The sequence below is a fragment of the Podarcis bocagei genome, assembly GCF_964188305.1.
Source record: "Podarcis bocagei genome assembly, chromosome: 4".
NCBI classification, from domain to species: Eukaryota; Metazoa; Chordata; class Lepidosauria; order Squamata; family Lacertidae; genus Podarcis; species Podarcis bocagei.
In genome coordinates this window covers 94737090-94763178 of record NC_138128.1, presented here as the reverse complement: position 1 = coordinate 94763178, position 26089 = coordinate 94737090, and the positions used below count along the sequence as shown (strand labels likewise).

General features: G+C 45.3%; 1 long non-coding RNA gene across 1 annotated transcript in view; it reads left to right on the top strand.

Moving 5' to 3' along the window:
• Positions 1 to 13686: 13686 nt before the first annotated feature.
• LOC308585845 overlaps positions 13687 to 26089 on the top strand; it is a 196680-nt gene continuing 184277 nt past the window's right edge. Inside the window, exon 1 of the long non-coding RNA XR_014007622.1 lies at positions 13687 to 13836. This is a non-coding gene — a long non-coding RNA (uncharacterized lncRNA). The remainder of the gene's footprint in view (positions 13837 to 26089) is intronic.

Genomic DNA, 26089 nt, shown 5'->3' with positions numbered 1-26089 from the left:
TAGTCAGACAGGAGGTAATCTTATGCCCCAAATCAGCACTGCCCCCTCTAAGAGCAGGGGTCTCGGTTTTTGAACACCAGGTCTCTGTTCTCTGCCCCCTGTCATGAAACCATAGATTGCAACAGACAATTATTCCAATACACCATATAAAACTAAATAAATCCACACAGTATTGAATGTGTTGCTGTAATCAGCCCATAAAAAGCATACTTTTCTTCTTCTTCTGCATATATTTCAATTGCTGAGGGGGTTTTTTTCTTCTTCTTCTGCATATATTTCAATTGCTGAGGGGGTTTTTTTGGGGGGGGAGAAAGGTTCTTGAACTTCAGGGGGGATCTAGATTATATATATATTTTGGAATTACTGTTATATAGGCCTGTTTCCATGTTTCTGGGATTTCGCTTGTGTTCAATATTTCATTCATGACATCTTTCAATGGGTTCGCTAATTGTTCATTTAATTTCTTATAATATTTTGCCGTAAAGCCATCCGGGCCTGGGGACTTGCCATTTTTAGAGCTTTTTATTGCCTCAAATATTTCTTGCATTGTTATCTGGGAGTTAAGGGTGTTCCTTTGTTCTTCTTTTAAGTCTGGCATATTGCTATTTCTGATGTATATACCTAGGTATTACCGAAATGTATACCTACTGTTTCACTAAAGGACTTTCAACTTTGTGCACTCATTTACCAAAGACGCACCGCAACAACGGCGGTGCTTGTCATTCACAACGGCGCCGTGTGCACGAAATTAACTCTTACATCAAAATATTATGTTATGTATTGTACTGAGCTGCTACACAGCAGCAGGGTCAGCGGCACCTTTGACACGACTGATGTTTCTCCTAAGTAGGTGCCTAAACAATACTAATAAGTTTAAGTGTTGTTGTGTTGTATACTTAAGTGTATTGTCAATAAATGAGCATATGTTAAGCCTGCGCTGGCCACACTTTTAACCAGGGTGTGCTGGTCCTGGGGGCTAACCGAGAGGCAGGGTCCGAGTCCAGTCCAAGGTTGATGGAGCGGTATGGAGGCTGTCCATCAGAGTTGTAGCTGGGTCCAAGGCGGCGAGTCAGATGGGGTCAGGAACTCTGGCAGAAGAGCAGGACAGGGTGCCAGCAGGAACAGGCTACCAACAATGTTGCTCCCACAACCTGGGACTGGGGCTGGCTGGCATTTATCTGCCCCAAGGCATAGGGCAGCCCCGGCCCACAGGTGACTCGCCTCTCCTGGCCTGGTGGCGAGTACTCCTCCTGCAGGAACTTAGTTCCCTCTGCCTCTCTGCCCTGAGCCTCTGTAGCTCAGGAGAAGCTGGAGGGTTACCGGACCCAGAGGCAACCTCCTCTTCCCCTGACGGGGCTGAGAGTGGAGCACCTGCAGGCAATGGGTCCTCCATCACCTCAGGAGCCAGAGCAGACTCAGCTGGTGCCTGCACCTGAGGATCCAGCACAGGTGAGGACCCTTCAGGCTCAAGCCCCAGCCCCGGCTCAGGCGGCCCTGGAGGCGGGGACTCCTGTGCAGGCTGGGATTCCTCAGGTTCAGCATCTGAGTCCGAATCCCAGGCCATCACACAGGGCTTTTCTTCTAGAAAAAAAAAGGTGCCGGGGCTGCATACCCTTGAATACCCCAGGGAAAAAAGCACTGGCTTTATATAATCTTCAAAATTGCATCTGTAACAAAAGCTTAACAGTGTCAGTGTTCCAGAAAATGAGTTATTTTATAGCCCCTTGAACTTTGCTATTAATCAAAGAGGTTTGAACGTTTTCCGCAATAAATTTTTCTACAGCAATGTTTTGCTTAACTGGGCCAGATTCAGAAAGCATTTGTTTTCAGTTCTACAGAAATTGAGTCACCGTTGTCCCTTATAACGTAATGATATGGACATTCTAAAACTATTTATGTGCCTGTTGCAATGTGATCCTTGGAGCTGTGCTATCCTAATAATTATATCAAGACAGCTTGTGTTACTATTGGAAATAAATTTGCCTATGCTTTACTGCCACTGTTATCACCAGGGAAAAACAGGTAGGGCACTAGGAGCAGAAAACTGGCCCATTGCACTGATATATGATGTAACCGAAAGTGCAGTTAAATAAATGGGACCTAAGTTACCCATGTTAATTAATTCCAGTGTGTCTGCTCTGTGTAAAACTTGGTTGGTTCTATCCCTGCCTCCTTCTGTGTGCAATAATTTGCGAAAGCCCAGTTCTGAATGTAGCTAAGGGAGGTTCACCCATCCATAACTCTTTTTTGTCATTATAGAAAGTAAAGGAAATAGATTTATTTTTTTAAGGAACTAACAGGCAGAACTGTTGCATATATCGTTATTCCTCGACTGTGCTGAAACAGCGTAGAATGTGGTACAGGACAAAGAAAATAGCAGACCATCTCAGCCTTCATTAAAAACAAATCGGTTTTCTAGCTTTTATGGGCTCTGAAGATATGCCTGAGATTGTGTGGGCAATGCCTGTTGAAATCTAAGAAACCAGAGAGGTAGCCAAATGAAAATAGGATGCAGGATTCGGTATCTGGAATAACTTCTTGCCCTTCTCAACGATATTCAGTTAAATCCCAAGGGACCATGACTTTAGCCCACCGTCTGTTGCTGCATGACTCCTTACATATATTCAGGCCAAAATAGAGAGTCTGCTGTGCTTCTGCAAACTCCCCTAGTTCTAATAAAAAAATTCCTTCCAGTAGCACCTTAAAGACCAACTAAGTTAGTTCTTGGTATGAGCTTTCGTGTGCATGCACACTTCTTCAGATACACTGAAGAATGTATCTGAATGTGTGTATCTGAAGAAGTGTGCATGCACACGAAAGCTCATACCAAGAACTAACTTAGTTGGTCTTTAAGGTGCTACTGGAAGGAATTTTTTTATTTTGACTATGGCAGACCAACACGGCTACCTATCTACTACTGATCCCCTAGTTCTGACATGCAGTCCTGAGTTTGTCTGCCCCCGAGAGCTGAAGTGCATTGTAGAAGTCGAGTGGTCTTGATTACTGAGCACCACAGTGGCATATATTTTATTTGTTAGCTGTCGCCTGGCAGCAGTCAAGCTGCAGCAGAGAAGGCAGGCAGGCAGGCGGAGATGGAGGAGAACTGTGAAGAAACCAGCAATGTTTGAGCCCTTCTGTGCTTGAACTTTCTATCCCAGCTGGTCATTAGAGGAGAGGGTTTCCGAGTACGTTTCCAAGCACAATGCAAAGTGAAGGAACGTCTCCACCCCCATCGTTCAGCCCGGACACTGAGGTCCAGCTCCGAGGACCTTCTGGCAGTTCTGTCACTGCGAGAAGTGAAGTTACAGGGAACCGGCAGAGGGCCTTCTCGGTAGTGGCACCCGCCCTATGGAATGCCCTCCCACCAGGTGTCAAGGAAATAAACAACTATCTGACTTTTAGAAGACATCTGAAGGCAGCCCTGTTTAGGGAAGTTTTTTATGTTTGAACTTTTATTGTGTTTTTAATATCCTGTTGGAAGCCACCCAGAGTGGCTGGGGAGACCCGGCCAGATGGGCGGGGTATAAATAATTTATTATTATTATTATTATTATTATTATTATTATTATTATTATTATTATTCAGCTTTGTTGCTTGTGGTTCAGGTTACCTCAGAGGTTAGTGTGCATTATTACCAGCTTCAACTGGTGCCTCTGTCAGCTATGACTGCAACTGGGCTGGGATAGCTTGATGACAGGGGCTCAACCCACTAGTAACCTGAAGGAGACGTTGATGTGACCGGATGACGCTTTGGGTCTCTTCCATTTCTACAATTCTGTGATTCTATGTGAAGCTGCAGCTGGTGCAGAATCCTGAAGTCCAACTGCTGTTAGGCATTGACTACTGACTGTCAGGGACTGGCCAGATGAGGAGGGATGGTGGGAGACCGCCTCCCCATCCTGACCCTCCCAGAGAGGAGGAAGATGAATACAGTATAGATTTACAACAGGGGTTTGAGGGGAGGTCACAGGTCAGAGGCAGATGAGGGGGAACATTAGGGAATCATAGGAGAGCCAGAACAACACCCAGCTGACACGTTGTCCTTAGAAAGCATTCGAGACCATCCATCTCCCTGAACCCGGCGAGCCTTAAAGGTAGGAGAGCAAAGAGCTCGAAGACAGAGGGCACATAGCAGCACCCGTAGAGGAGAGCATGAGAATGACGAATGAGGAAGTAGGAGAGATGGCGGTGTGATTCACTTGGGACAAAGCCATTATCCAAGAGGCTATAGCCCAGGCTTCCTCAACCTCAGCCCTCTAGATGTTTTGAGACTACAACTCCCAGCATCCCTGGCCACTGGTCCTGCTAGCTAGGGATCATGGGAGTTGTAGGCCAAAAACATCTGGAGGGCTGAGGTTGAGGAAGCCTGCTATAGCCTCTCTGTGTAACAATTGAAATAAAATAATAATAATAATAATAATAATAATAATAATAATAATAATAATAATAATATCTTTATTGTCATTGCCCCCTTCGGGGACAATGAAATTACTTGACTGCTCCATAAAAACACTAATTAAACAATACAGTATAATACAGCAAGGGAGATTAGATGACTTTCAAAGTCCGGGCTTCCCATTCAGGGCCGAGATCGCTCTGGAGAAGAAGCTGTTCTTAAGACGACTCGTTCTTGTCTTCATCGTCCTGTATCTCCGTCCCGACGGCAAGAGCTCGAAGAGACAGTGACCAGGATGCGATGGATCTTTTACTATGTCCAGTGCCTTCCTATGGTACCTTGTGGCATAAATCTGCTCTAAGGTGGAGAGTGTGCAGCTAACAATGCTCTCTGCTGCCTTAACAACCCTGCACAACCCCATCCTGTCCTGGGCAGTACAGCTTCCGTACCACACTGTAAGAAGCTTTTCCTTGTTTTTATTATTCCTGGGCAACCAGCCGGGAGCCGCTGACAGCATCCTGACACCGACAACATGTAATACCAGTGTTGTGGGAGCTGCACTGGCTCTCTAAAAGGGTATGGGAGAACAGGAGGCTAACGTCCAATACTAAGATGGACATCTACCAGACTTGCGTGTTGAGCACGCTGCTTTATGGAAGTGAGCCACAGGCAATTTACAACCGGCAGGAGTGACGCCTCATTGCTTTCTACATGGGCTGTGTCAGGAAGATTTTGGGCAGCACATGGCAGGACAGAGTCTCAAACAAAGAGGGGCTCTTCCATGCCTAGCATGTTGGCACTCCTGTTTCACTGCCTACATTGGCTGGTCATGTATGCAGAATGGAAGACGGCTGGCTCCCCAAGGATGTACTCTATGGAGAGTTCAGGCTCCAGGTCCCAGGCCCGTTGGCAGACCAACTCTGTGTTGCAAAGACATCGGCAAACATGACATGAGGGCTGGCAACATGAACCCTGCCTCAGCAGAGCCAGACACCTTCATCAGCTGCAACAAAACATGTATCTCCCGTATCAATCTCTGCAGCCACAGGCACTGCAACCTTCAAAACAGTTTGACTTCACCCCCAAAGGCATCCTCCATTGTTTCCTGAGACAGACGGATGGTGACAACTGGCTGACAGTAAAGTGGTGCCTCGCAAGACGAAAAGAATCCGTTCTGTGAGTCTCTTCGTCTAGCGGTTTTTTCGTCTTGCAAAGCAAGCCCATTGACGGATTAGCGGATTAGCGGCTTTTAGCGGCTTTTAGCGGCTTAGCGGCTTAGCGGATAAGCGGCTTAGCGGCTTAGAAAAAGGGGGAGGGGAAAAAACCGCCAGGAACTCGCAAGACATTTTCGTCTTGCAAAGCAAGCCCATAGGAGATTCGTTTTGCGAAGCACCTCCAAAACGGAAAACTCTTTCGTCTAGCGAGTTTTCTGTCTTGCGAGGCATTCGTCTTGTGGGGCACCACTGTACTCCGCTATATATACGAGTATGAAGACCTAAATAACCTGGGGTCTATGTACTCAAAGGATTGCCTTATTCACTCTGCGCTGTCCGATAATTGTGATCTGCCACTGAGGCACATTTAACAGTGGTGGAGCCGGTTTCTTTCCACCTAATGGGATCGGGCTGGCTCCCTCTATAATGAGCCATAGGTGCCAACTTAAGACTGTATTATTTCAGCCAAGCTTTCTTATGAAAACGATGTTTTTAATAATATTGTCAGATGTCCCATTTTGTACTTCTATTTCTTTAATATATTTTACTGTGATTTTATTTGTTATGTACTTTTGGTCTGAGATTCAGAGTGCTGCACTGCATAGATATATTTGCATGTGCATTTGTGATATAGAAATGAAAAAACCCCGAAGACAAATAAAATAATGACCTGTAACTAAGAACTTGTTTACTTCCTCCACAATCTGTTTTCCTTCTGTGTCATGGCTGTAATCTTGAGGGCAGGGACTGACTTTCTTTTGTGACCCATAAGCCTTTCTTGGCTGAAGAGTGGTATAAAAACTCTTTAAATAATAATAATAACAATAATAATAATACTGTATAGTATGTTACATGTCCAGCAGAAAAGCACCTATCATTTAAAGGTGGATTGTTGCTATGGCTTGTAAATTATTTCAGTAGGTCACTCTCTCCCTGCAGTGGAATCACTTTCCTCTTTCAGGTATTTTAGGGGAAAATCCACCTAGGCTTTTCTCTGTTTTTCATGGCATGAAAAAGTGCACTTAGAGGTGAAACCTCCTCAGCAATGCTCTCAATGTCATTTGCATCTGGAGAGCACATTGGAGGGCCCCTGGGGCAATCAGCCTTGACTAAAGACATAATTGTAAGATGAATCTTGCTCTGGAAACCTACTCCAGATACAATTGCCAGTTGGCCTTTCGCTGCTCAGAGACTTACAACATCTCCTCCTTAGTATATGATTAGAAAAACAGTTCAGCAGCAACATTTAAGGCACTGCTGCACAGAATAAAGTTTATCTGGGTTTACTAAGACAGTTACTCGTAGTTTCAATGGATCACCTTGTAGCAGAAAGGGATGCAGCAATAGAAAAGGGGCAATGTTTTTAAATTAAAGCAGATTTCATCTTCTGCAAACCCAGTCCTTGCTCGTTCAGTCAGCTGCTCTTCCAGGACTGCTGAAGTTGGATCTTTTTCTTTCTTTATTCTTATTTTCTTTTCTTTCTCCAAGTATTACCGGGAGCCCTGAAATCCCTTCTTTACTGTTTATTCATTTATGCACTTGACTCTAAGGTTGTCACAAAAGCAACAGGACAGAAAAATATCTTCTACTGTTGTAGGTCAGCATGTTAGAGTTGCAGTCCCAGTACGTTTCCAAGCACAATTCAAAGTGTTGGTGCTGACCTTTAAAGCCCTAAACGGCCTCGGTCCAGTATACCTGAAGGAGCATCTCCACCCCCATCGTTCTACCCAGACACTGAAGTCCAGCACCGAGGGCCTTCTGGCAGTTCCCTCACTGCGAGAAGCCAAGTTACAGGGAACCAGGCAGAGGGCCTTCTCGGTAGTGGCGCCTTCCCTGTGGAACGCCCTCCCACCAGATGTCAAAGAGAACAACAACTACAAGATTTTTAGAAGACATCTGAAGGCAGCCCTGTTTAGGGAAGCTTTTAATGTTTGATGTATCACAGTATTTTAATATTCTTTTGGAAGCCGCCCAGAGTGGCTGGGGAAGCCCAGCCAGATGGGTGGGGTATAAATAAATTATTATTATTATTATTATTATTATTATTATTATTATTATTATTATTATTATTATTATTATTATTATTATTATTATTATTTTATTATTATTATTATTATTATTATTATTATTATTATTATTATTATTATTATTATAGAATCAGGGAATCACTTAATCATAGAGTTGGAAGGGACCGCAAGAGCCATCTAGTTCATGGGTAGGCAAACTAAGGCCCGGGGGCCAGATGCAGCCCAGTCGCCTTCTAAATCCGGCCGCAGATGGTCCGGGATTCAGCGTGTTTTTAAATGAGTAGAATGTGTTGTTCTATTTAAAATGCATCTCTGGGTTATTTGTGGGGCATAGGAATTCGTTGTTTTTTCCTTCTTTCCAAAATATAGTCCGGCCCCCCCACAAGGTCTGAGGGACAGTGGACCAGCCCCCTGCTGAAAAAGTTTTCTGACCCCTGATAGTTCAACTCCCTACAATGCAGAAATCTCTGCTAAAGCACTGATTGCAGGTGGCCATCTAACCTCTGCTTAAAAATCTTGACGGAAGGAGAGTCCACAACCCCCTAAGAGAGTCCATTCCACTTTCAAACAGCTCTTACCATCAGAAGTTATTCCTGATGTTTCGTCAGAATCTCCTTTCTTGTAACTTGAAGCCATTGGTTTGAGTCCTACCCTCTGAAGCAGGAGAAAATAAACTTGGTCCATCTTCCTTGTGGCAGCCCTTGAGATATTTGAAGATAGCTATCGTATCTCCTCTCAGTCTCCAGTCTTCCAGGCTAAACATGCCCAGCTCCTTCAACCATTCCTCATAAGGCTTCATTTCCAGACCCTTGATCATCTTGGTCGCCTTCTTCTGCACACGTTCCAGTCACTAAGGAAAATGGGAAATCACTACATTTTGATAAAGATGGAAACAGCAAACTAAAAAAAAAAGATTTCCATTTGCAATAAAATAATGAATTGGGGCATTTATTTAAGGAGTCAAGATGTGCACAGCTGGTCTCACCACCTGGTGGCTGTGCACATAAACAGCACATAAACAGGCCTGATGCATATACCACTGTTCACATCTAGGTGTTCCTCCATAGGAAAAGGTACACAGGCCAATGTCCTTGGTCATCTAGTGCAGTGTTTCCCAACCTTTTTTGGGCAAAGGCACACTTGTTTGAGGAAAAAAATCTCGCGGCACACCACCATTACAGCCCTGTGACGTCAGCGCGCAGCGTCACGCCGGGAGGGACGCACGAAAGTGAAAGTTTTCAATTTTTTTTCCTCCCCCTTGCCGGGGAACCTCCAAGCTTTGGGGGTGGGGGGGGGAGGAGGCAGCAAAGCGAGGGACTGAGGGACGGCGGCAGCTGAGGCGGCGGCGGCTGTTGTGGTGGTGGCGGCGATAGCGGGCGGAGGAGGGGGCGGTGGCGGGGCCGAGGTGGCCGGCGGCGGCGGGGGAGGCGGCGGCGGGTGGAGCAGGAGGGCGGCCGAGGCCGGTGAGGGAGTAGGGTTGCCCGGGGCTTGAGGAGCCGTCGCCGGGAGTTGCTGCTGCTGTTGTTGCTGCTGCTGCCCGGACATGCCGGCCTCCTCCTCGTCCGCTGTCTCGCGCTCCTCCCTTTTGCACGCGCTGCCCCGCCGCCGCCCCATTGGCTGGGTCCTGTCAGCTGATCCTGTGTTATTTCCTGTGTGTGTGTGTGAGGGGAGAATGGAGAGAGAAACCTCGGCACCACCACCGCGGAGCCGCCCCCGGCTCGACGCGGATCCTCGCCGCCGCCGCCTCTCACCGCCTGACTCGCCCGCCTCCCTCCCACGGCACACCAGCCAACTTCTCACGGCACACTAGTGTGCCGCGGAACACCGGTTGGGAAACACTGATCTAGTGGACCCCATACACACAACTGATGATGTTAAGTGCATAATTGCAGGGTGTGGGGCTAGTGTCACTGTCAGGGACCGTGCTGGGGAGGGCTGCACTGAGGAAGAATGATGGGAGCCACCCCCTCCCCCTCCCCCTGATCCTGAACCTTCCCAGGAGCAGGAGGACAGTATAGATTTGGAACAGTGGTTTGCAGAGGGGCACAGTTCAGAAGGCAGAAGCTGGGAAATACTGGATGGGGAACAGCTAAGAGAAGAAACACTGGGGGGGGAGAGAGAGATGAGAGTTAACAGATACACCGTCTCTGGACAGCATTCCTCCGCTCAGCCCAAGGTCAAGAAGAGCTCAAAGTCTCAGAACAGAAAGCAAAGAGGGTACAAACTCAGATTACAAGAGTGACGTAGATTAATAAAGGGGGGGAGTGAGCCTCAATTGGGAGCACCACCATTTCTAGGGAGACGTGTTCTTTTCTCTCTCACTGTGATTATCTAACTGGTAAGACGTTCCTTTTGTTTGATCTTCTTGTTTACTGCCATGAGGGAGGAAGCCAATTTCCCGAAGCCTGACACTCACTGACTAGACGATGTGATCCTATTTCCTGCATTCCATGACAACAAGGGCAATCAATTTCCCTATAAAATTCTTATACTAAAGCTATTTATTATTGTTGTTATTGATTGTTGTTGTTATTATTATTATTCATAATTACAACTATCCGTTGCTTAAAGAAAACAAAACAAAGTCTCAGAGTGACAAGCAAAAGCAATTTTAAACCAGAAAACTTTAAAACAAATGAACAATTACAAATACGTAAAATATTAATCCAGTACAGTGGTACCTCAGTTACGAACTTAATTCGTTCTGCAGGTCCATTCTTAAGCCAAAACCGTTCTTAACATGAGGCGTGCTTTTGCTAATGGCACCTCCTGCCGCCGCCGCCGCGCCACGCGACTTCTGCTCGCATCCCGGGGCAAAGTTCGCAACCGGGAGCATCTACTTCCGGGTTACCGGAGCTCGTAACCCAAAGTGTTCGCAAGGAGGATGGTATGTAACAAGAGGTTCCACTGTACCACATTAATACAGAAATCTTCTCAGCAGCAGAACATCTGCTTTCAATGCCTCCAGGTCGATTGCTTTCCTGAAACTGTGGCAATCACACAGGGCCCCCGGACATTTGACGGTCTATTGACCCTGTGCCACCACTGACGTTAGCTTTCTTCGCTGCCACCACCCCGCTTCTCACAGGGACACACGGAGTCCAGATAGTTGTTAACATAAACAAATAATCAAGTTTATTTTTAAGTGCAGGAATAAGCGTATGGTTTCGGTTTATTTTTCTGTTGTCAGTTTCCTAAACTTAGTTCCTAACAACTCCAAACTGATTATTCCCAACTAAAGTGGTGCCTCGCAAGACGAAAAGAATCCGTTCTGTGATTCTCTTCGTCTAGCGGATTAGAGGATTAGCGCTATTAGCAGCTTTTAGCAGCTTTTAGCGACTTATCTGCTGATCGGATCAGCTGATAAGCAGCTTAGCGGCTTAGAAAAAGGGGGGGAGGGGGAAAAACAGCAGGAACTCGCAAGACATTGTCGTCTTGCGAAGCAAGCCCATAGGAAATTTGTTTTGTGAAGCACCTCCAAAACGGAAAACTCTTTCGTCTAGCGAGTTTTCCGTCTTGCGAGGCATTTGTCTTCCGGGGCACCACTGTATCTATCTGACTCCCTAACAATTCCTCTCACTCTCTCACAATAACACTCGACCAACCCACTGCCTATTCCACCCTCTTCCTTCTCCAACACCCAAGTCTCAACTCCCAACTCCCAAACCTTAACTGACTTTTCAAAACTTCCCACTCTATCTTTTACTCCCCCCCCCTCACATTCTCACTGGCCAATCACATCACACCCATTTTTAACTCTTTCCTTGACGCATCCTAGGGGCAAACGCCACAAAACCCTGGAGAGCAGCCAGCCAGTGTCGACTATACTGAGCGAAATGGACCAATGGCCAGGCAACTTTTTGTGTCCCTGTGGTCTACCCACCCCACTAAAAGGTGATCACCACTGCAGGAGGACTGAGCACACACAAATGTCTTAGCTTGGCTCCTGAAGACTGACAAGGTTGTGGCAGGAGCGTCTCCCTGGGGAGAGCGTTCGCCAGGACATGTGCTTGAGCAATCTATGTGAGGGGAAAACAATGTTTGTGCAATCTTTATTGCAGTGAATGATTTAGGGTTGCTCCATCGCCCATTGCAGGCACAGAGCAAAGGCCCCACTTCCCAAAAATTGTGAGCTCAGCAGCTGAAAGTTATTCTCTTGAAGGTGTCCATGGCCGGATTTAGGTTTGATGAGGCCCTAAGCTACTGAAGGTAATGGGGCCCTTTTTATGTCCAGCTGCCCTTTGTCAACAACAAATTGTCGCTGTTTTTTGTGTTGAATATATGCTATATGGTAATTTATGGACCTAATAGGTATCTAAAGCCATTTGCACATAACAAAATAGGAGCCTACACAACACAGAACACTGTTGCTGTGTGTAGGTTTTTTACCTTACATTTTGGAAACGTACATCCAGGTTTTTTCCTTTAATTTTTTTGGGGGCCCCCAAGGGAGTGGGGCCCTAAGCTACAGCTTGTTTAGCTTATACATAAATCCAGCACTGAAGGTGTTTTGTGCCAATAGTGTCCTGCCTCTGACTTCCTGCTCTCACTTGCTTTTACGGATCACGTTCACAACCGGAGATATGACTGTACCGTATTTGCAACATCTCATCCCACTGATAATTATTCAGCCATTTCCCCCATTAAGTTTCTCTGACCTCAGACTTTTGGGGAAGACAAGCTTTAAAGTCAGGCAAGGTTAGAAGCACGTCGCCTGCAAATAAAATCAGTTTATTGTGCCAGTTAGTTCACAATTTCTACATGCCAAGCACTTGTAGGCCAAATCAAACAATAATACGAGCAATGGCGGGGGGGGTGCAGAGTGTGTGCACTAGCGGGGGAGGGGGGGAGAGACCATTCATAACAAATGGGGTGATTAGGGGGCTTTAACCCTTTGCCCCCTGCTGTGGTCCGGATCCAGTGCAGTGTACAGTGCTATTCCTGAAACCCTGCCAGCTCTTGCCTGCTACATTAGAGTGGGGAAGTGGATTTTTTAATATAAAAAATGCTTTTTATTAATTTTCACACTGAATAAACAAACATACAGAATAAGATCACCAAGATAATAAAAGGAGAACTACAAATGAAGATATAATAAAATAAGAAAGCAAAATGAAAGGAGAAAAAATAAGAAAAAACATACATACAACCATAAATCCATAAGTTCTTGCATACGGTCACCATATTCTTTAAAGCTAATTCCTTTTCTTCTCAAACAGACTTCCATCTTCCTCTAAGTGGGACTATTTTAACTACTTGTTAAACTGCTCCTTTTGTGGATTTTTTCTTTGGCTGTGCCAGCTCCAAGCTATCACAGCTGAACGATCCAGAGATACAGTCCATATCTAAATCCTCTGGTGCGCTGTCCCGAAATGCCCTGTTTCAGCGTTTTTTTGTCCACATTCACCATATGACTCCCCCCTCCCCATCCTCCGGGAGAGAGGTGAGAGCGCTGAATCCTCACTGCCCCCCCACCAAGCCATCAACATCGGGGAGTTGGAACTGCAGGCTTATGAAACCTTTTCAGCAGAAGCCCTCAAAGCAAGCTATTGTGAAGGCAGAACTATTTATATCTTCAATGTAACAAAGGCAGAAAAAGCATCCATCAGCTCCAAGTCAATTTTCTAGCAACAAACTCTAGCTAACTTTTATGTCACATTAAGGGAGCTGGTTACATAATTAAAAACAAAACAAACCATAACAAAAATGTAAAAAAAAAAACAAAAACCCATGTAACTCATTGTGAATACTGGTTAGTGCATCAGGTAACTAAATATAAAGCTGGTTTCAAAGTCAAGACAAACAGACTGTAAAATGCTGAAAGTCTCAACATACTGTATTTTCACTCTATAAGACGCACCAGACCGTAAGATGCACCTAGTTTTTGGAAGAGGAAAACAAGAAAAAAAAATCTGAATCCCAGAAGCTGGGACAGGAAGCGGGATCGCTGCACAGCGATCCTGCTGGCTGTCCTGGCTTATGGGATAGCTGTGCGCAGCCCCCAAGAGCCGTGCTCCCTTTAAACAGCCCTTCTCCCTCCTGGGGGAAAAGCCCCGAAGAGCCATACACACGCTCCACGCGGCTCTTTAAAGGGAGCGCTGAGCAGAGCCTCCCACCTGCATTCACTCCATAAGACGCACACACATTTCCCCTTACTTTTTAGGAGGGGAAAAGTGCGTCTTACAGAGCGAAAAATACGGTAATCTTTATCAAGGTTTTCTGCAGCTTTTAACAGGCCTGGGTTTCCCCCTGTGCATAGAAGCCAAATTATAGCTTCTTGGGTTTTTCTTTCTTTCCTGGAATAGCTGGTCCAGCCTGGCTTGTTTGCTATGCTGTTACTTCCTTTGACATCTCTTCTCTTTTAATTTCAGCCTCCTTCAACATGGGCGAACAAAAACTCAGCACACATGTTCCATTTCACCCCCCCCCCACCCCGAACAAAGCCTTGCTTACTGGGGTTTACACTCTTCTTTCAGGATTTCCCCCTTCACCCATTTGATATACAAAACCCCTTTAAACCTCAGGTCACCTGTGAGCTTCTGCTGGCGCCACACATGTTTCTTCAAATGCCTCCCACTTTTCTTTCTGGTTGGAATGGCTTGCAATTGTTCCTTAAATATCTCACCTTTGGAAACCCCCATCCATCTTGGTCTCCCTTCTCTTTGGGTACTTTGGCCACCTCATGAGAAGAGAAGACTCTCTGGAAAAGACCCTGATGTTGGGAAAGATGGAGGGCACAAGGAGAAGGGGACGACAGAGGACGAGATGGTTGGACAGTGTTCTGGAAGCTACCAGCATGAGTTTGACCAAGCTGCAGGAGGCAGTGGAAGACAGGAGTGCCTGGCGTGCTCTGGTCCAAGGGGTCACGAAGAGTTGGACACGACTAAATGACAACAAAGCCATGGAATCTCAGCCAGTAGTTCCTTGAGCTTTCTGAAATCAGCTTTGTTGAGCAGTCAGGAGCTGCTACACTGCACGCTCCCATCCCACAAAGCTTCAGTGTTATCTGTTTCTAAAAGCTTGCTACAGCTAGGATGCCTGCATCTGTTTGAAAATTAAACCCTCAAAAGATATCCTGCGCTCTTTCACAAGCCAAATGGTGTGTTTGTTTGTGTGTGTTTGCTTTTTGTTTTTCATTCATGGTCTACATTCTCCTCTTGTGCCTATTAAGCAATCAAGCTTCACATCCATTTCTGTAGGTTTATACATATGAGAAAGAACTGCATGAGACATACGTCTTCCTTAATTTTGGGGGTGATACATTTCTGATATGAGATTAATCCCTGAAACAGAATTCCCATAGGAAGTCCCCTTTGGAACTTTATTGGGCTCGCAGATCATCATGAGCAAGGTTCTTGCTAGGGAGAGATTGTGTTCTTCAGGAAAAGCTCAACAGATTTTACAAGCTATGACGCAAGCTACGAAGAATTTTAGCAGTGGTACAACGCAGACAGATTTATGGAAGCTGGAAGAATCAAGGATTAAACCCTCTTCTGGCTGGTGTAAAACAGCCTGATCTTTCTAGCCAGCTGGAAAGGGAGATTGTGGTAACGTCCAACCAAAGAAAATTAATCTATTTTCATAGTGCAGTGCAGTCTAGCGATGACGACAGGCAGCAGTTGTGGAGACAAACAAATGGAGTTTATTGCTCATATGCACAGAGGTCAACAAAAAAACAAGGTTCATGAGGACAGAGGCCCAAATGTGTAAATTTTGTTATATTGGCGGTGGTGGGAACCAGAAAATGGAATGTAAGTAATGTCTTCACTAACTGGGGTGTATTTGGGGAGGGGCAGAATCTCTGCTGTGTGGGGGACACACATCGTGCTCCTTCTAGAGTAGTTCCTCCAACTTTGATCCCCACCCTGCTCTCAGCTCGCATTCGTGGCTCCTAGTGGCCACACCCTAAGAAACAGCTTTGACTGGCTGTCTAAACCAGGTGAGCGTAGCTGATGAGTTAAGGACTTGCCAGTGAGTTAGGGACTTGTCCATCCCCTGCATGTGAAGACAGGATCTGGCAGATTGAGCAGGTGAGACCAATAGTGGGCCCAATGGTCAAGAAGGAGGAGGGAATGAGGGGCAGGTGGGGTTTGTCCACCTGGAAATGTAGCCCATCTAGGAGAAGAAATATTCTGATCCTAAACCTTGCGGATATTCTCATACTCGGCAAAGGCTTTGGGAGTAAACCCTGAGGAACAATCCATACTCATTGCCATGTGGGGCATCTTCAGGAGGAGAAAAGGCCAGAGTGGAGTCCCTAAGGCTGTTGGATGATGCCTTGCCTAGCTCCTTCCAGAAAGTCCTGCAGCCAAGCTGGTGCCAAATGTATTGCTTTCCTTTCCTTTGGACCACATCAGCAAGGCCGAGAGGGGCATCTGGGCAGCCCCAGGACTGCCGCTGTTATGTACTGAGTTGAATAGGATCCAAACTGCAGCAGTCTGATTGGTCCTAAAACAATAGGATTCAGAATGCAGCAGTCTGATTGGTCCTAGAACAATGCAGCAGTATGATTGGTTGGCAGGAACCACCCAATCACGCTCCAGATATAAGTGAATCCACAACCTGATTGGCTTACAGTAGAATTCCAGAATTAACCAATCATGTGCAGCCCATTGTGTAAATAATGTATATAAAGCAGATACTTTGAGGGGACTTTCATTCATTCCTCCTCACCACTATGAGCTGAATAAAGAGCATGAAATCACTTTGCGACTCTGAGTATATTTCAGCCGCACACACTGCCCAGGCTTGCGTCCCAAAGAAGTCACTTCAGTGTTGCTAATGCAGCAAAAACAATGTGGGAGGTAGCAGTTAGGAGCTCAGCCCAATTGGCATAAAGTATGAGCTTTACAGGTTGCCTTTATTATTATTCACTTTTTCCAATCAATACAAACACCAAGCTAAAAAGATACACACAACAAAAAACCATTATAACAATAATAACACAAATTGACAACACAAATTTAAATACAGTAATATCCCTGTGCCTACTCCTTGTTTATCACCAGTCTACCCCCCTCTGTTTCCCACTGTTATCCGCCTTGTCACTTTGATATTTGTTCCAAATTTCTTCGTATTTATCCATTCTTATTTTGCGTTGACAAGCAGTTCTTTTGTATGTAGATAATTTGTCCATATTATCAATCCATATGCTCAGTGGAATCTTTTTGCAACTCTTCCAATTCATCAAAACAAGTTTTTTTGCTTCGAATATAGCACAATACAACCATTTTTATTTTTGGGCCGTTTGAGATCTTACAAGTTTCTGGAATATAATTTAGAATTAAATTCAGTTCCCCTAAATAACAACTTCTTTTTATTACTTTTGCTATAAATATCCTCACTTCGCTCCAGAATGGTCTGATCGTCGGGCAATTAATCAGCATATGTATTAAGTTCGCATTTTTACTCCCACGTCTCCAGCAATTATCTGCACTTGTTACTCCCACATCTCCAGTGGGTATCTCACTGGTCAGATCCCCAGGGACATGCTCTACCAGGAGCTAGATTCAGGTCTGTGTTACAAGGATGTCTGCAAACATGACATGGAGGCTGGCAATTAGCAACCCCCGTCTGTGGGAATCCCTTGCGGATGACTGCCATGACTGGAAGTGGTGTACCCACAGCAGTGACCAGAAGAGGAATGACTGCTGGGAGGATCTCAGAGAGAAGAAACGCCATGCTACAGATGCATCAGCACAACTGGATGCCTTCATCTGCCCCAGCTGCAACAAAACATGTCTCTCCTGTATTGGTTTCTACAGCCACAGCAGGAGATTATGTAGAGGGCAAAGGAAGAAAGATAAGATGGATCAGGTGGAGGGGTGGAGCAGGTGAATACCTTCTTCTGGAGGAAGTCACAGTGCACCGGATAATGTTAAAAGCTTTGGGGGTAATTTATGGATCTAGCTCTGCCACTGAATGATAGGGAACCACCCAGTTTTCCGGGGTTACCTGCAGCGTCTTGCTCTGAACATCAGCTGTAAAAAGCACAGTAACTTGGAGCAGGTATTTTCAGTAGTGGGAAAGAAACTCCCTTTCATTTCCAGGTGAGGTCAGAAGGCTGGTAAAAGACCTTTCTGTTTTAGAACCACCTTTGCACAGTAATTCCAGGTCTCTGTGTTATCTGTCTATCTTGTTCATCAGTGGTCTTTTCTGTTTTAAACTGTAGTATGTTAATCTCCTCCTCCTCCTCCTCCTCCTCCTCCTCCTCCTCCTCCTCCTCCTCCTCCTCCTGCTGCTGCTGCTGCTGCTGCTTCTTCTTCTTCTTCTTCTTCTTCTTCTTCTTCTTCTTCTTCTTCTTCTTCTTCTTCTTCTTCTTCTTCTTCTTCTTCTTTTGCGGCCTGTCTAGGGTGCCGTTGCAGCCAGATACCATGGTTACAGAAATCCTAGGCGGACTCTGCTTTTGCAATATGGTAGATTGCATAATCTTTTCCTGACACAATCATTTCTCCTGATGTGCTCGGACTTCTTCTCTTCATTAACGTCCCTTTCACAAAAACAGCTTCTTCTGAAAAACAATAACAATACTATAAATGCTTCGCCAGCCAGTTTACAAACTGTGGCTGTCACTCATTCAAACTGCTCTCTGTGTATTTGGCTGAAGTTTCCTGGAGATTTATTCTACTTCCCCCGAAATAACCTTTACTTTCTCTTGCTACTCCTCTAGAGAAAAAGATTAGTGACAGACGGACACCATGTAGTGTAACAGAGGCATCTGCCACCATGATCAGAAACAGGAAATAGAGAAAATAAAAAAATTCCTTCCAGTAGCACCTTAAAGACCAACTAAGTTAGTTCTTGGTATGAGCTTTCGTGTGCATGCACACTTCTTCAGATACACTGAAACAGAAGTTGCCAGATCCTTCTATATAGTGAGAAGGTGGGGAGGGGTATTACTCAGAAGGGTGGTGGGAATGGGAGATTGGCAGATAGCTGAGATGAGCCTGTTGACGACTCTAAACGACTGTAATAGGTCTTACAGGAAAAGGCAAGGGGTGAGAAGGTGAGAAATGGCTTAATCATGTATAATGAGATAAGAATCCAATGTCTCTGTTCAGACCAGGTCTCTCCATGGTTTTAAGGAAATAGAGAGTGATCTCTGACCTGCAAGTCCTTCGGAATACTGTATAACACTAGGATCATTCCACAACAGGCTTCACCACACTAAAGCAGAGATAACAGTGTTCAGCTTGTTGATGATAAATTATGAAATCGGTCTGATGAGCTGCACGTTCATTATGGATTTCCCCTTTCCCTGGAAGCTCTGATTCCTTCAGTCACACCCCAAACCTATGAAACCCTTTCAATGAAGCTGAATTGGCACGACAGCATATTTTAATCTTAATTGAAGAGTTAGTTTTCCTTGCCATCTGCTCTTCTTTCATTTGTGATGGCACAAGGAACATATTTCGCAACCACGTCAGTAAAATAAAGCCTAAGTGACTGAAGTAACGCAATTTTGATTTTGTGCGTCTTCGTAAAGAGCGTCATCCAGATGCCAATAAAGCATAGTTACTCATTCCTTCAGGCAGAAATGGAAACTTTCTGAAGCTTCGGATGCCACCAGGGCTGTTAATTTATTGCGGCAGAAAAGGTTGTGCATAGGGAAACTTCCACTGAATGTAAAACTATCTGCCGCAGCATGCTAAAAACTAAAGCTTTAAAGTTAAAAATATTGGAGGGCAGAGGCAGCCATCCTTCTTTTCAATCGACTTCGGGAAACAGATGCTTCCTATGTCTCCTTGTCTGGTTTCTAAGAGCCAAAGCAGCACAAGGGAACTTGGTGGCTTTGGAAGAAGACACACAGTCAGGCGTTCTCGTTTGAGCAATCATGTGGGGGTCAGGAGAAGGAGGGTCTTCCAGGACAGGGTTAGAGGCTGAGAGTCGCAGGGTGAACGCAGACTCAGATAGAGAGGAGTCAGAGGTTGCCCTTGCTCCCCACCAGCAGGACCAGGGCCGGATTTAGGTATGGTGAGGCACTAAGCTACTGAAGGCAATGGGGCCCTTTATATGTCCAGCTGTCCTTTGTCAACAACAAATTGTCACTGTTTTTTGTGTTGAATATATGCTATATGGTAATTTATGGACCTAATAGCTATCAGCTTCTGCCTTCTGGAAGAAGGTACAGGGTTATAAAGACTAGGACTAGCAGGCTGAGAAACAGTTTCTACCCAAATGCAATTTTGGTTTTAAATGCATTGTAAGGAGTCTGTATGGGAGCATATTGTATTTAAAAATGGGGTGTCAGAGTTTTTAGGGGGCTAACCAGGTTGGGATAGCTGGGATAGCAAGCTTGTTGGGTTTTGAATGTCTTATGTAGATTTTTCAATTTCGTTGTTCTGTATGGGACAATGACAATAAAGATTATCGTATTGTAAAGCCATTTGCACATGTAGAATGTAGGCACCCTGTATATAGAAATGAGCAAACCAGTGATATTTTAGGGAGCAGGCTAGCAGGCAGGACCCATTACTTACATCATAGGAGCCTACGCAACACAAAACACTGTTGCTGTATGTAGGTTTTATTTTATTTGTTTTTTATCTTATATTTTGGAAACGTATATCCAGGGTTTTTTCCCTTTAATTTGTGTTGTTGTTTTTCTCCTTGACACCCTGCAACATACTGATGTCTGGGTCTTTTGTTTTCAGTAATATTCCTCCTTTTTTATGCTGTAGTAATATTGCTATTAAGGGACGCGGGTGGCGCTGTGGGTCAAACCACTGTGGGTTGGCAGTTCGAATCTCAGGGTGAGCTCCCGTTGCTCAGTCCCTGCTCCTGCCAACCTAGCAGTTCGAAGGCACGTCAAAGTGCAAGTAGATAAATAGGTACCGCTCCGGCGGGATGGTAAATGGTGTTTCCATGAGCTGCTCTGGTTCGCCAGAAGCAGCTTAGTCATGTTGGCCACATGACCCGGAAGCTGTCTGCGGACAAACGCTGGCCTATAGAGTGAGATGAGTGCGCAACCCCTGAGTCGTCTGCAACTGGACCTAACGGTCAGGGGTACCTTTACCTTTAATATTGCTATGAGTTGGGGGTGTAGGTTGCTTCCTAATTCCTGGATCCAGTGCCGATTTAACTGCCGGAATAGCCAGGCCGGCTCCCTGGAGAGGAAATGGCCCTCTAAATATGGGCCATTAAGATAACAAAGGAAGTGGTTCTGTGTCAGATGCTAAATGGGTGTTCCCTGCTCCCTCAGCTCGATGGTAGTTAGAAAGACAATGACCAGAGCTGAGAGTTATGTAAACTAGAAGCTGGCAGGCTGCAGGCTGGGCAGCTGGGAGACAGAGCTATGCTTGATTTCTGTTGGAATCCAATGCTGTCACTATGGGAGAAGCAAGACCCCCTTAGGGTGTTAAGGCTGTGAACCTTTCTATTGTAGGCTCAGTGTAAATAAACCATATATCACAAAGACACCACAGTCTCTGCCGTGCCTCATTCCCGAAATGAAACATGAGCGCATGGAACCTTTGGAGTTTCACATCGCTCAGAGATTGGGGTGCCATACAGCAATATGTTTAAAATTGGCTTATGTTTAAAATATGTTTAAAATCCTGCTTCGGGCTGTCACTGTCAATTCACTTCATCACACACACACACACCCACACACACCCACACACACACACCCTATTCAGTTCTGAAGCTTTCAGTATTTTAGGTTGAAAGCTCAAATCCAAGACTGCTATACAGCAGTCAGTGAAAATACACTTACGGAGCAAGAGGATAGAAGCAACCTGGGCAGTTAGCAAGTGGTATATTAATTGTTTGGAATTTGATGATTTTTTATGTTGTGTTATCTAAGCTGCCTTGAATTCACTTGGTTAAGCAAAGTGGGGTGGATTTTTTTAAATTAATGAATACATTATATTCCCCCCCCACACACACACATAAGAGCCTCACATTTATTTTAAATTACCCTATTGAATATTTGCAGCCCTTGTTTAATTTGTACATGATTTTACAAGTTTCCCAACCACTCCTTTATTCAAGTAATCGATAAATGGATAAAAGCTGTTATATAGTAAATATGTTTTGAAATCAGTATTGTCCTGCTATGCCCTTTAAGGGACAGCAAGGGGGTTCTGTGTTTACATATGAATTCCGTAAAAGGCAGGCATGCAATGAGAACTGCCAAGTGATGTGTTAATCTGTTTCAAAGATGTCAGCTGCTGAACAGAATGGAATATAATGGGCAATTTTCCTACTCTGAAAACTAAGAAGTAGGGCAGCTTAGCTTTACCCTATATGCATGGGGGGGGGGGTGTTGAAATTTCTGGATACTCTGTTGTTTTGCTGGCTTGCTTAATATTCTACCTTTACATAATTGCTCAAGGCAGCTCACAATATTGATGAAAACAATTTATAAACAAATAAATTAAACTAAATAGACTCAAAAACCGCAAATATTAAAACCAAAACATTAGAAACCACAGTACGTTCTTCCTTCCCTCTAACTATAGAGGGTTTCCAAGTGGGGTAGTCCTTCAGAGACACCTAAAATCACAAAGAGGGAAAGACTTCTCCAGAAGTGGGGCAGCCACCAAGAAAGCCCTGCTCCTAATTGACAACTTAGCTTCCCCCAAAGGAGGCATGCCGGGTAGAGAGAGGTCTCAGTGCATTTAAAAGGTGGGTAGGCTCATATCAATAGCTGCACTTTCTAAGATCATTTGGTCAAACTTGTGGAAGGATTTAAAGATAAGAACCAGCACCTTAAGCGAGACCAAGAAATGGAATGGCAGCTACCGTAGTTGGCATAAGAACCAACTCCTAGGGGCCAAGGTCCCTTCAGCCTCCTCCAATAAATTATTCCCCCCCCCCAGTTGATGGGCATTGGCCATTCAAATGGTGTGTGCCACGTCATGTGATTAATTTTGCAGGGCGGGGCTTACCTGCCCCCCATATTTTATTCAAGTTAGCCCCCCAGATATGTTCCCACAAGGCAATGCCCACCAACTACTGAAGCAATCCTTGTATAATAGGCCAAGGAGAAGGTTCTTGGAAATTCTTGTTTAATTTACCAACCTGTTCAGCTCAGGAAATTCATCACTGTTTCCTAGAAGATTACTAAAGGCAGGGTTGCCATACGTCTGGAATTTCCTGGACTACTGTATCCGAAAGCAGTGTCCAGGCCGAAATCAACTAGATATCCAGGAAAATCCATATGGCAACTGCTGCTGGCAGTGTCATTTTTGCTGATTTTCCTAAAAAGTAGCTAAAAAATGCCTAAAGCTCAACAACTTTGGCCCCCAAATAAAACATTAACAAGTTTGCAACTCCCCACCCCCAGAAAAAAGGCTCAAAAATTTTGCAAAAAAAAAAGGCTTTTCTGTCCAGATTTTCACTTTTTGAAATATGGCAACCCGACTAAAGGGTTCTGATAATTAACTTCATGGCAAAAGGGTAACAACTCACATTATGTGTACACTGCATTTTACTTCTAGGTTAGGTGTAGAAAAGTCTGCATTCATGCCAACTCATTTTGCATCACGCGAAGAAACAGCTGAAACAGAGGCCAAAATCCCTTCATTGTGGGGACCTTTACGTGACCAGTGTTTTCTGTCTTAAGCAAAGAGCAGAGAAGTCCCAGATGGTGGTGGCTTTTATGCGTCATTCCGCAGGGCGATAGTTCATCCTCTTCCTTGCTTAGCTCAAATGAAACAGCTATGGCGATAATGTCCTGTGGAACTAAAACTATACTTTTTCAATTAAGGGAAAACAGCGTAGAGAGGAAGAATCAGAGGAAGGGAATGCTGAGCTCTGCGTCTCTCTCCAATTTCGTGTTTGTGAGCACACGTCTGCTGGGAGAACAGTTTGTGTGAAGAAGGAGCCATTTCTGTGATAAAAGAGTACATGTCTTTTCCAGCAGCTGGAAATCAGGGAGCCAGATGCGAATGCCGTGTAACTTGGCAACATGAACATTCGCGTACACGTTCATAATTTTTAAATAAATAAAAAATATCCATTTTCAGGTTGCAGTCTTTGTATTTAATTCCCCCCCCCCCATTACTGCTTGCTCTTTGGCAATTCATACACAATAAGGGATCAGGGACGCGGGTGGCGCTGTAGGAACGCGGGTGGCGCTATGGGTTAAACCACAGAGCCTAGAACTTGCCAATCAGAAGGTCGGCGGTTCGATGGGGTGAGCTCCCGTTGCTCGGTCCCAGCTCCTGCCAACCTAGCAGTTCGAAAGCACATCAAAGTGCAAGTAGATAAATAGGTACTGCTCTGGCAGGAAGGTAAACGGTGTTTCCATGTGCTGCTTTGGTTCGCCAGAAGTGGCTTAGTCATGCTGGCCACATGACCCAGAAGCTGTACGCCGGCTTCCTCGGCCAGTAAAGCGAGATGAGCGCCGCAAGTCGGCCACGACTGGACCTAATGGTCAGGGGTCCCTTTACCTTTACCTTATCAATATTTATCCAAAATTTTAATCCTTCTAAATTATCCATACTTTTCATTACTTTACAAGTGTGGTTAAAATCCTGCTAATGTTTTAACCTGCTTACAGTGGTCTCATAAATAAATTGTAAACGTTCCCCGTTCCTTATTCAAGTTCTTGATTTCTTGATTTCTGAGCCTCCCAGTTAATTTTGCCATTTCAGCATAGTCCATCAACTTGGTTTGCCACTCTTCTCTGGTTGGGGTAGTTTCTTCCTTCCATCTCTGGGCTAGTAGTCTCGGTCCCTGCTCCTGCCAACCTAGCAGTTCGAAAGCACGTCAAAGTGCAAGTAGATAAATAGGTACCGCTCCGGCGGGAAGGTAAACAGCGTTTCCGTGCGCTGCTCTGGTTCGCCAGAAGCGGCTTAGTCATGCTGGCCACATGACCCGGAAGCTGTACGCCGGCTCCCTCGGCCAGTAAAGCGAAATGAGCACTGCAACCCCAGAGTCGTACACGACTGGACCTAACGGTCAGGAGACCCTTTACCTTTAAGCAGGGATTAGCAACAGCATACTCAACACCATTCAGTGGGCCCAAGGCATTTTGCCACCTGGACGATTTGTTAAACTTCCTATGTCTTTAATATCCTCCTTTTCCTTGAATGCAGTGCCAATCATGGCGGAGGAAGGGGGTGCAGTGGGGGTGGTCTGCCCCAGGTGTCACCCCCGAGGGGAGTGACAACATGCCGGGTGGCACTCACTGCGGGGCTTGCTGCGCACCCGAGCCACATGTCTCTCCTGGGAGTGACGCAGTGGCTTGGGTGCCTGCAGGCTCCGTGCTGCGCCAAACGGTCCGCCCGCCACCTTCCCCCCAGCTGTAGGGCAGTTGAGTGGGAGGAGGCAGGCAGACTCCTCGGAGGCCCCACAGAGCGTCCTGCCTCGGCTGTCCCCGCCCCATGGATGGCTGTCCCCGCCCTTGGGCGCAGGGCAGGCGCGCCATCCTAGGCGCCCGATCAGCTTGCTCCACCGCTGGTACCCATATCAAAAGAATTGTGCAGTACTTTCTCACTTAGCCTTGGCTGCTATCTTGATATTATGATTATGATTATTATTGCAGTCACACAAGCTGGGACAGGTATACTCTTAACATATCTTTAAGTTAAATGGGAAAGAAGAAAAATGCTTAACGGTATCTAAAGAAGTACAAGGGCATGGAACACTTTCACGTGTTTTCTCGTTTTAACAGTTAAGCCAGACCCTAGAAATTAGGTTGGAAGGAAGTGATTTTGCTTCTTCTGCTCTGGATAAAGTGGGGAAATCTATCAAGCTTCCAGGACGTGCAAAATCACAACAGGACAGAAGAAAGGTTAGTCTCTCTTTTGTCAAGTTGCTAACGATCGATAACAGTAAATCTGCCTTCTTGTCTCAATAGGTCTTGGGCATCTTAACATGCAAAATGCCGGCTGCGAAGAATATATTGTATTCTAATTACAGGTTGTGTGTCGCACCCCAAAATCAGATGATTTTGTATCGTATCTCAGCATCAATACATTAATACAGCATTTTTGCCACCTAGTGGTAACTACCAGTAGCTTAGATAAATACTTTTAGCATCTTCACCTTTATGGGAAACATAGGAAATACATGGCATGATCCTGCCAAAGTTCAGTACTTTTTTCAGACAAGCTTCAGGACCGCCACACGATCCATCACTCAGAATCAAACGAAACAATTTCTTAGCTGACTCTGGGGTGTAATGATAACCAGTTCCACACTTCCCGATTTAAAGGGACTAGTAGGGAGTGACTGGGCTGCCTGGGGAATCTGTAGAAAGCAAGAGACGTTTGAGGGTTTTGTTTTTTGTTTCCAACAGGTAGTATAATTTTCAAGTTTGGAATGGTCATGTCAAAAATCAGGTGGTGCTGTGCCAAACTCATTTGCCAACTTTAATCAAAATGGCACCTGGCGTTCACATGGCAACAAAACCCTCTGCTGCCCCCACTTTGGGTACCCGTCTGCTGAGTTTGGCCAAAGCGACATTCTGGTCTACCATCTTGGTTCAAAACGGGGCCAGT